This window comes from Globicephala melas, chromosome 14 (genome assembly GCF_963455315.2).
Source record: "Globicephala melas chromosome 14, mGloMel1.2, whole genome shotgun sequence".
NCBI lineage: Eukaryota > Metazoa > Chordata > Mammalia > Artiodactyla > Delphinidae > Globicephala > Globicephala melas.
In genome coordinates this window covers 8116601-8126249 of record NC_083327.1, presented here as the reverse complement: position 1 = coordinate 8126249, position 9649 = coordinate 8116601, and positions in this window count along the sequence as shown.

Sequence of the window (9649 nt, the reverse complement as noted above, 5' to 3'; positions counted from 1 at the left end):
TTTTATGAGCAGGAAGAAATTATTGTTAACAAACAATATTGTAAAATAAAGAAGTACGTTTACAAAGTAATCCTGTAATCCTCTTTCCCTCCGGATCCCTACACCAATTAAAATGTATAACGCATATTTACAGAACAGGATTTATGCCTTTCTAATTAACCTCCTAGAATCAATTCTATCCCGTACTAGAAAGAGAGCCTCTGACAGCATGAAGTAACTTGATCTTCAACATGTCTTCATCTAACCTGCCAAAGACAATTTTGTGGCTTTTGAAGCATAAACATTTAATTAAAAACTAAACCAAAATATAATCATGACATATCACTTCACCCTGTGTGAAAACATACCCTGTTCTTTGAGGAAAGTTGTAAGTAGTAAAGAACAGATGGGTATACTTTAGCTAACACTCTTCATTCTCATTTACAGGGAACCAAGTTAATGCCCTCTCTAGGGAGAAAAATAAAAAGCACACAGTGACCTTCACTGGACGTCATGCTCTAACCAGCTAAAAGCATATTTTTAAATGCCCTAAAAAAAAATGTTTCAGGGTTGTGGGGTTAACACAGTACAAAGTGTGGCCACATTTCCTGTTATTGTTGTTGTTTTCTTAACCCAAGAATCTTCCTAGGAAAACACAAATCTCACGTTGGGATGGCGGGGAGGAAGGCTTCTGCCCTGCATCCACGGATCTGGTCCCAGAACTGCCTTCCTAATAACTCATGGTTCTGAAGGGCACATAAAACATCGTCAGAAGTGCATTTTGTGTTTTCATTTATTTCTTGGGAGAAGAGCAATCATTATTAATGTATGTTCTTGACATATCATTGGATTCCCATTCCCAACTGTTTTGAATTACTACCTAAAATATTCTTTTGAGGAATGTTTTAAAAAAAAGAAAAAAAAAAAGCCTTTCTCAGCTAACTTGCTGGAACACATTTGTTTTCCCTGAGCTAGATCATTTCAGTTCTGCCTTCTCAAACCCTGTAACAAGCTACCTTAGGATCCTTAATTTTTAAATATTATATTATAACACAAAAATGTACTGGAAATATTTCTACTTTTGACTTTTGCGGAAGGAAAATATCACTTCTATTTTCCATTGCTTGAAAGAAAACATATAAACAAGGATTGTTTTCTTTTTTAACCTTTTCAAGTTGATGATGCCATTTTGTTCCTATGTAAATAAAAAGGTGTCCAAAGCAGGATTTCTCAGCCTGTGCACTGGTGACATTTTGGGCTGATCTTTTATGGGGGGGAGAGGGGGGTGTCCCGTGGGTACACTGTAGCAAGTTGAGCAGCATCCCGGACCTTTAACCAGTAGATGGCAGTAACACCTCCCCGAGTTGTAACCACTATAAACGTCTGCAGACATTGCCAAAGTCCCTTGGGGGGCAAAGTCTTCCCTGGTTGAGAATTCTGCTCTAAATTATATCCCCCGCAGAGAGCTGTATTACCTGTCTTCTTTATATACCACAAAATCTTCAAAAAGTGAAAATTCCTGTCTTTCAAATGTTGGGACTACTTGCTACTCTGTATTTTGTTATCCTTAAATATTCTACCTAAAGTGAATAAGTAAGTAAGATTTTCCATATCCTTCAAAGCAAAGCAGCTGAGCAAAAAACTGAAATTTAGATTTTAGAGGTAACTGTCGCACTGAAAATTCATTTCACTTCTCTTTATATGATTTCCTTGTTTTGACTTGGTCACAAAAGTCATCTAAATAATGAATATTCAAACGCTTGTTTCAAAAGTCCAAATAAAGAGATTGTTCAATAAGAAGATGATAATTTAAGAGAATTCATATAATCCATACTTTTTTATTCATAAACTTTATAACTAATGTAGCAGTGAAGTGAGTTTCTGTATCAGTGACATACCTTTGAAAGAGATTTTTAGGATTTTAATTGAAACGTGTTTATTGGAAAGTTTTCAGAAAATACAGAAAAGTATGTATATCACTATAAGCCTACATAACAGGATCACGTAAGTGTTGATCATTCTAGATTGTATTTTATGCATATAAATATATCCTATACTGTATCCTTAACAGCTTGCCATTTATATCCCCCTCTGTAAATTAAACACGATGTTTACTTGATGATAAGGGCAAAATTTGCAATGATAAATATACTCGGCTTTCAAAGCACACAACGCTGGATTACCTACTTTCAGCAATAATCTCGACATGCTACAATTTTCCTTTCTGTTTCTCGACCCCATAGGCTTTAGCAGTAGTAAGTCAGAAGTGGGCCCTCAAATACAATTAGAGCTTGTCTCTTTCTTTTTCATTCTATTCTATGTGTCATCAAGATACAGATGTCCAAAGCCCTGCCAATTTTTCTGAAAATTCTGGGGGAAGAAAAAGAGGGTCTTCCATTTTCATGGTCACCTCTTATTTTCCTTTGCTCTACCGGGATCCATTGAAACAAAACAAACAAGTTACAACAACAGTAACAAAGCTGTTTATGTGTTTAGAAGATGTCACAGAACATTTGCCCTTTAACCTTAGAAATCCTGTCCCTGGAGGACAGAAGGGACCTGGGTCCCCCACTCTTGAAATCTTCAGGAACTCTTTCATCTTTTGTGGTCCCCAGTTCACACCATCTCCCTGGTTCTCTGCACCCTTTCTTTTCTCCCAGGAGCAAGGAAAATTCCCCTGTTTTCTACACAGGGCTCTTTACCCACAGCCCTGGCTTCCTGTGACCCTCCAGGTCTTGTGAGTGCTTGTGATTAATTAGGAGGCCTGGGCACTAGGGCCATGGACCCAACCGTATCTGTCTCTCCTCTCCATTCTACATAAAGTGGGAGATGCCAAGAAGAACATTACTCTGACTCTGATGGTATTGGACCCTTAAGGATTCGCTCTTTCATGGTCCCTCACATTAAAATTCTTTTGAATTAAAAATAAAAGAACATTGGTGACCCACATAATGGGCTGCATAGCATGTTCAAACAAATTGGCCTCTTCCACTCTCAAAACAATACAGGGAGAGAGATAAAGCATCTATTATTATTATCATCCTCTGTATAGGTCCAGAGGAATTAGTGGCCTCGTTGAGACCCATGGAAATAGCAGAGCTCAAAAAAATGTCTTTGAACCCAAGTACTACACCAAGCTGTCTTCTCCTCATCTGGAGGGAAAGTTATGAGGATTTAATGACATTACATATGTGAAGCTTCTTTCCAAATGGAAAAAAAAAAAGAAAATTCAACCTCTACTTTCAGGCAATTTTGTATGTCTTTTCAGACAACTTTGGAAAGATGCCACTGACAAGACAATGCTTTGGTTAGAGTTCAGGTAGTTTCCACAAATATTCTCTCCAAATGGCACAGCACATTATAAAATAAAAGTTTACATATTAGAATTAAAAAGCATTACACTCTGACAGTAATTTTTACTCCCATCTTGATTCTTTAATGTTTTCTGAACTTGCTTTTTAGATTTATCCGGCTCTTTACCAACTGGCAGATGATCCAAATATTTGGTGATCCAAACATTCAGCTTAGTCCCTCACACACACACACACACACACACACACACACACACATATTTTCTTCCTCTATGGTTTCTGGTAATGACTTTTTTTCTTGCCTTTGAATATGATTTACAATGCAGACTGCCAGTCCAGCAGATTGATTTCCTCTTATCCAAGATGAACTGATTCTAAGAGACCCCCCTGGAGCATCTCACAATGGCTCTGATATCCTCCTTCACTGGCACACAAAATTAGCAATGAATTATATCTGAAAACTCTGGAACCCCCCCAAACTCAGAAAAGTCAATTCCTCAATTATTCTATGTTCCAGATTTCGAATTCCTTCTGTAACTTTCCACGGAATCTTCTGCATAATTTTCATTCATTTCTCAAGCTACGGAGCTCACAATTGAACACATTTTCTATTGAGTCTTCCTGTGTGCTGAGTCAAATGGTTTCAAACGATGCAATTACTTCATCAAAAAACAAACAGGCATTTAACAAACTCCCTCCAGTACCCAGTCTGTGGGCTCTAGAGGCACAGTTGTTCTCAAATACAAAAAAAGATAATCTGCTACATTATGAATCGTTTTTGAAGAAAACGTAGTATGTTTTCATGATGTATCCATTATATTTGCTTTCTTAAAACTACCATATATTAATACATTCCTGATTAATGCTTGTATTTAAGCACCCTGGGGTCCTAAACCCGGTATTTATCCTACCCTAAGTACTTTACAACTGTGGTTTCCCAACATATATTGATTCCCTCCATTTATTTTTTAATAAATTTCATGCTAAGCTTTTTCTGCAACGTTGAAAATTTTTATCAAAAGAAATGGTACAAATGAACTTATTTAGGAAACAGAAATAGAGTCACAGATGTAGAAAACAAACTTATGGGTACCAAAAGGGAAAGGGAGGGATAAATTAGGAGTTTGGGATAAACATATACACACTACTATGTATAAAATAATCAACCAGGGCCTGCTGTTCAGCACAGGGAACTCTACTCAATACTCTGTAATGACCTATATAGGAAACGAATCTAAAAAGAGGGGATATATGTGTATGTATAACTGATTCATTTTGTTGTACACCTGGAACTAACACAATAGTGTAAATCAACTCTACTCGAATAAAAATTATTTTTTTTAAAAAGAAACACTATTCACACTTTAAAAAAAAAGATCAAATAAGACAATATTCCTCCTCACACCCAACGGCAACACCGCCCAAAAGAAAAAGTCTTTCAAGCATGTCTGTTTTTGGTAAATGGAATAATAACCTTATTTGAAAAAAATATGAAATTTAAAGAATGAAATAATATATGTATTATTTGTCTTTTATGTCTTTCTATGTGCTTGACCCTTGGTTGTGTAAAATGAGATTTTAGTTCCTTTACTCTAGTCCTTTCCTCAATACTTCCTGGATAATTCCATTCTTATTTTAAGTTTTGTTTCTTGTAATTTAGAAATATCTACTGACACTGCTGTTTCTCGTCCAGTAAATTTTAGTCAGTTTCTTGATACCCATCTGGGGAAAATAAGCTGTTAAAACATCTCCCCATCTCCCCGTCTCCCCACTTTTCTTCCCTTCTCTCATCTTCCACCTCCTGTCAGCGAGCTGTACGTTTATTTTGTCACGGTTGTAAAGTACACTTAATTATGCGAGTTAATAAAAGTGTTTTTATATTTAAGTCAGGCTGAGTTGAGTTTTCTTCACTGAGCGCCTCCTACGTGTCAACCTGCTGGCCAGGAAAGAGGGTGCTACCATCAACTTTGTGTAAATCAGTCGATTTCAAAAGGATGTGTGTCCTTTAACCTGCGAGTTAGAGTTAATTAAAATATAGCTCATGAAACAAAACAAAGTGATAAGATGAAGTTCTGCAATGGTTGAATATTATTGGAAAACAAGGGGATGTCTTGTTTATTTTCTAAAAGAGACTACAAAAATTGAAGGAAATAGGTGTATACTAATCCTAGTGGAAAAGTTTATTGCATTTGAAACGTATTCTAAGGGTTATTGTCTTAAGCATAAAGGCTACTTATGGGTAACACGGGAAGTGACCATGATTTGAGCATAATTTATAATATGCGTTTCAGTTTATATTTAAGTCAAATATTCTATTTTTTAAGTAAACCCCTGATTTTGCAGAAAACATCCATAAATGTGTGCATCCTATAACTTTTAAAATTAAGTATAACAAATTTTTCCCGTCTTGTCCCGCTATATTTTTCTGCCTCTCTGAAAAAGGTTTTGAGATGTGATACCTGGTGAATCAGATTCTGCTTCCTCTGTGAAGGGACCACAGAACCTCTTTCTTGTCCTCATCACACATTCTGCTTAAGTGAGGTCAGCTCATGAGACCCAGGGTTTAGGTGTGGCTCAAAACATGTTATAATGCATTTATACTTCACCTCATTTCAGAAAGTAGTTTAGATAGCTTAAATAAAACACATACATATAAATATAAGCTATTAATGTATAGGGTGAAAAATAATAAACCAAGACAAGGTAAATATTATGTTTATAAAAGAAAAACCACAATGAAGTAGGCCATAATACTTTCCTAAATTGAGCTGTAAATTTAGTTCAGAGCATCCTGATGGCTCAAATAAGGAGAAGTTAAAAAGATTTAATTCAGAGGAAAAAAAATCTCTCCTAATACTAAACTCTAAAAAAAATTTCCTTAGGGACTGCGGCCCAAGATAAAATGGGGAAGGAAGTCTAGTGTGCCCATCACCAGTGTTTTCTGGAATTTTCTCTCTGTTCCTCCATATGTTTATAAAAGATTCTTGCCGTAAATGTATCCCACAACAAGGAAACTCACCAGGGTCAGGTTCAAGAAATAAGAAAAATGGAAGTTTTGTAAAAAGGGAGTTAAAGGCATCTGATGCTGTGGTTCACAAAATGATGGTGGTCCCCCCATCCATGTCCAAAATAGAAAGAAAAATGAGCAAATTATTTTTCTGTTCTCTCTCTATAGATGTTATTTCACCATTCCTAATAACAACATTTTCAAACCAGTTAATGGGATTCAGTGCATTGAAGAGAAGTCACGTGGGAATCTGATTTGTCCAAGACACACAGAAATTCAGAGGCAAATCAACGATCAGGGTCCAGAAGATGGGAATCTGGTTATTTGTTATACTCATTGATGGAACGATATTAAGATGACAGTATCTTAAATGTGAAAATCCAGAGAAAATAATATTGTCATTGGTCATATTACCACTGATCATGTGATGCAACTTAAAGACCTAATGTCTGTGTATTAAAAAAATTATCTTTACAAATGTTACATGACCCCCCAAAGTCACAGCTTCTCTAGTAAACATTTAAATATGTTTTAAAACAGATAGCTGTCTAAATCAGTGACAGCTCTCCTGTTCTATATTGGACAACTGACTGAGGAAAATCTTCTAAACATTAGTGAATGAAATAATACCATGGTAGAGTCATGAATATTATGTAGAGAATTGATAAAATACTCATCCCCTGTAATAGATTGCTATTACCAAATACTGGTTTTGAGTTACACTTACTATGTCAAGCCTATTGGATTCATATTCATCAATTCTTCCATGATTTTCAATCAGAAAATTAAATCAGAAAATTAAATCTAATTAATTGAAAATAACAACTGCTGGTTCAATTAAATTTAGCAAATTTCACATTGTAGTGTTACCATATGTACATTTGTTTGAAGTAATAATTAAACTTCTGTACTAGACTGCATATTTTGGAACAAAGTAAACAAATTACATTATGACACATGGAAATATCTCTAAAAATACGCATTTGATTTCCTCTTTGAAAATTTAGCAAAAATGCCTTAAGTGAATCCCTAATAAATGCCTGAAAAGTTATTTGATTATATGGGTATAAATTTGACCCAGCCATTAACAACTTCCATGTATTGAATAAAATTATGCACACTGGCAGTCATAGGATACATTAAAATTTTCTCCTAACACCTTCTCCATGAAAACAGAGAGAAGAAAGAAAGAAAGAAAGAAAGTAAGAAAGGAAGGAAGGAAGGAAGGAAGGAAGGAAGGAAGGAAGGAAGGAAGGAAAGGAGGGAGGAAAAACTCTGGAAGTACTACTTTGCTCTACAATCAAGAGGCAGGAATTTCATTCACATCCAGTTTGAAGGAAAACTGATGGGTTTAAAAGAATAGATATATGTATAACTAACAGAATCACTTTGTTGTACACCTGAAACTAGCACAACATTGTTAATCAACTACACCCTAATATAAAATAAAAAGTTAAAAAACAACCTGTTGGGATCAAAAAGTATTTCGGATTGAAAAAATGTGTCAGAGGAAATATTAATAGACTGTTATTGGGCAAGTACCTTGACACTTGCTTGTAGAAAAGTAGAGAAGGAGACTAGCACATTTAAGGCTGCCATGCACTTGGTACAACATCCTACAGAAAACACACTGTTGACAAAATGCTACCTTGGTTGGATCTTGCAGCCTCTCTATGAGGCAGGCAGAGTCCAGAATATTGACCTTTCATAACAGAGTTAGTCATTAAGAGATTTGCTCAGGGTCAATCCAGAAGCTGAATCATCTGACAAATCTTAGCCTTGGGTCCATGCTATCCCTCGAAGCTAATAAGGTGTGGTAAGATGCAATCATAAAAGCAAGATGGTAACATAAGCCATTCTTTACCGGTTTGATCCCTGTCTCTCCCTCTCTCTGTCTCTCTCTCTCTCTCTCTCTCTCTCTCGTCAACTATCTCTTTCTTCTTTTGGTTCATCGCACAGATCATCATTAAAAAAAGAAATCTTGTCACCAAAATAATTTATGCAGAAGGAACAGGTCACATCTGTACAAAAATGTTTAGATGCAAAGTTTATTGCCAGAAGAAATAAACTGAACATGACAGCTATTTGAAGTACAAATAAATGCGATTAGATTTTAACATTTGCAAATATGTGTTACCAGCACTGTTTTCATCATGTGTAGTACACTTTCAGTAAAGAGCTCAATAAAGTTTACAAACATTATATGACCAACAACAAATGGGCAATCTTATTCATAGCAAATAAACAACAGTACAGTGCCTATTATTTGCAAGGTTTTATGATTACCAGCTCCAGTCTTTTGTAACCCGTGGTTTACTCAGGTCTCTCCTCTTTCTCTGTGTTAATATTATATATATACACACATATAATATTCTACTCAGCCATATCATTTAACCTCCATTGAAGATAGTGTGTGACTTTCGTACAGAAATAAAGCTCACAGTAAAGACGACTTGTATACAAAACTCCTATATTATTTTTCATTGCAATTTTCTTTTAGAAAGGAAAAAGAGCTGGCAGTGCCATGAGCGCCTGCGTTTTGGAGCAGGATGGAAACTGACGCCCCGCTGCAGATCCCTGGCGTCCTGGCGATTTTATATTTTCATTTTTTAATTTTTTTAACATCTTTATTGGGGTATAATTGCTTTACAATGGTGTGTTAGTTTCTGCTTTATAACAAAGTGAATCAGTTATACATATACATATATTCCCATATCTCTTCCCTCTTGCGTCTTCCTCCCTCCCACCCTCCCTATCCCACCCCTCCAGGCGGTTAAGGACACAAACAAGAGCTCAGGACTGCGATGCAGCACCTCGAGCGCTGCCCGGAGGGCCCCTTAGAGCAAAGCCCTAAAGGGAAGGAAAGGCCTGAACTTGGACAGTCACCGGCTGCAGCGTGCTTGTGCAGCTTTCTCTCCTGCGTAAACTTTCGCCAGAAAATGAGTGTAAGTTCGGGGTGGGGAGTCAGATGACCTACAAGGAGGGGCGTCTAGTGTCCCCACTTTCGTCTACACCTTATATTACAGTACAGTCCTGTAGTCCCCCAACAGATCCACGCTCGGCTGCTCCGCCTGGCCAGACCCACTCGCTCCGTACGCGGTCCGATCCCGCAGCTGCGCTCGGAGCGCTAGGCTCCTGGGGATCAGGGCGGGTGTGTTGCCGGAGTCGCCTTCTATTGGCTCCCCTCCAGGGACGGGCCGCGCTTCCCGGCACCCGATTGGGCAAAACCGCCCACTGCAGGCCGCGCTCATTGGAGGGAGCGGGCTGGGGGCGGGGTAGGGGAGGAGTAGGGGCGGGGCGGGCCAGGGTCCTGACGGAGCGCGCCGGCGGCGGAGCCGAGCGGATCGGGCGC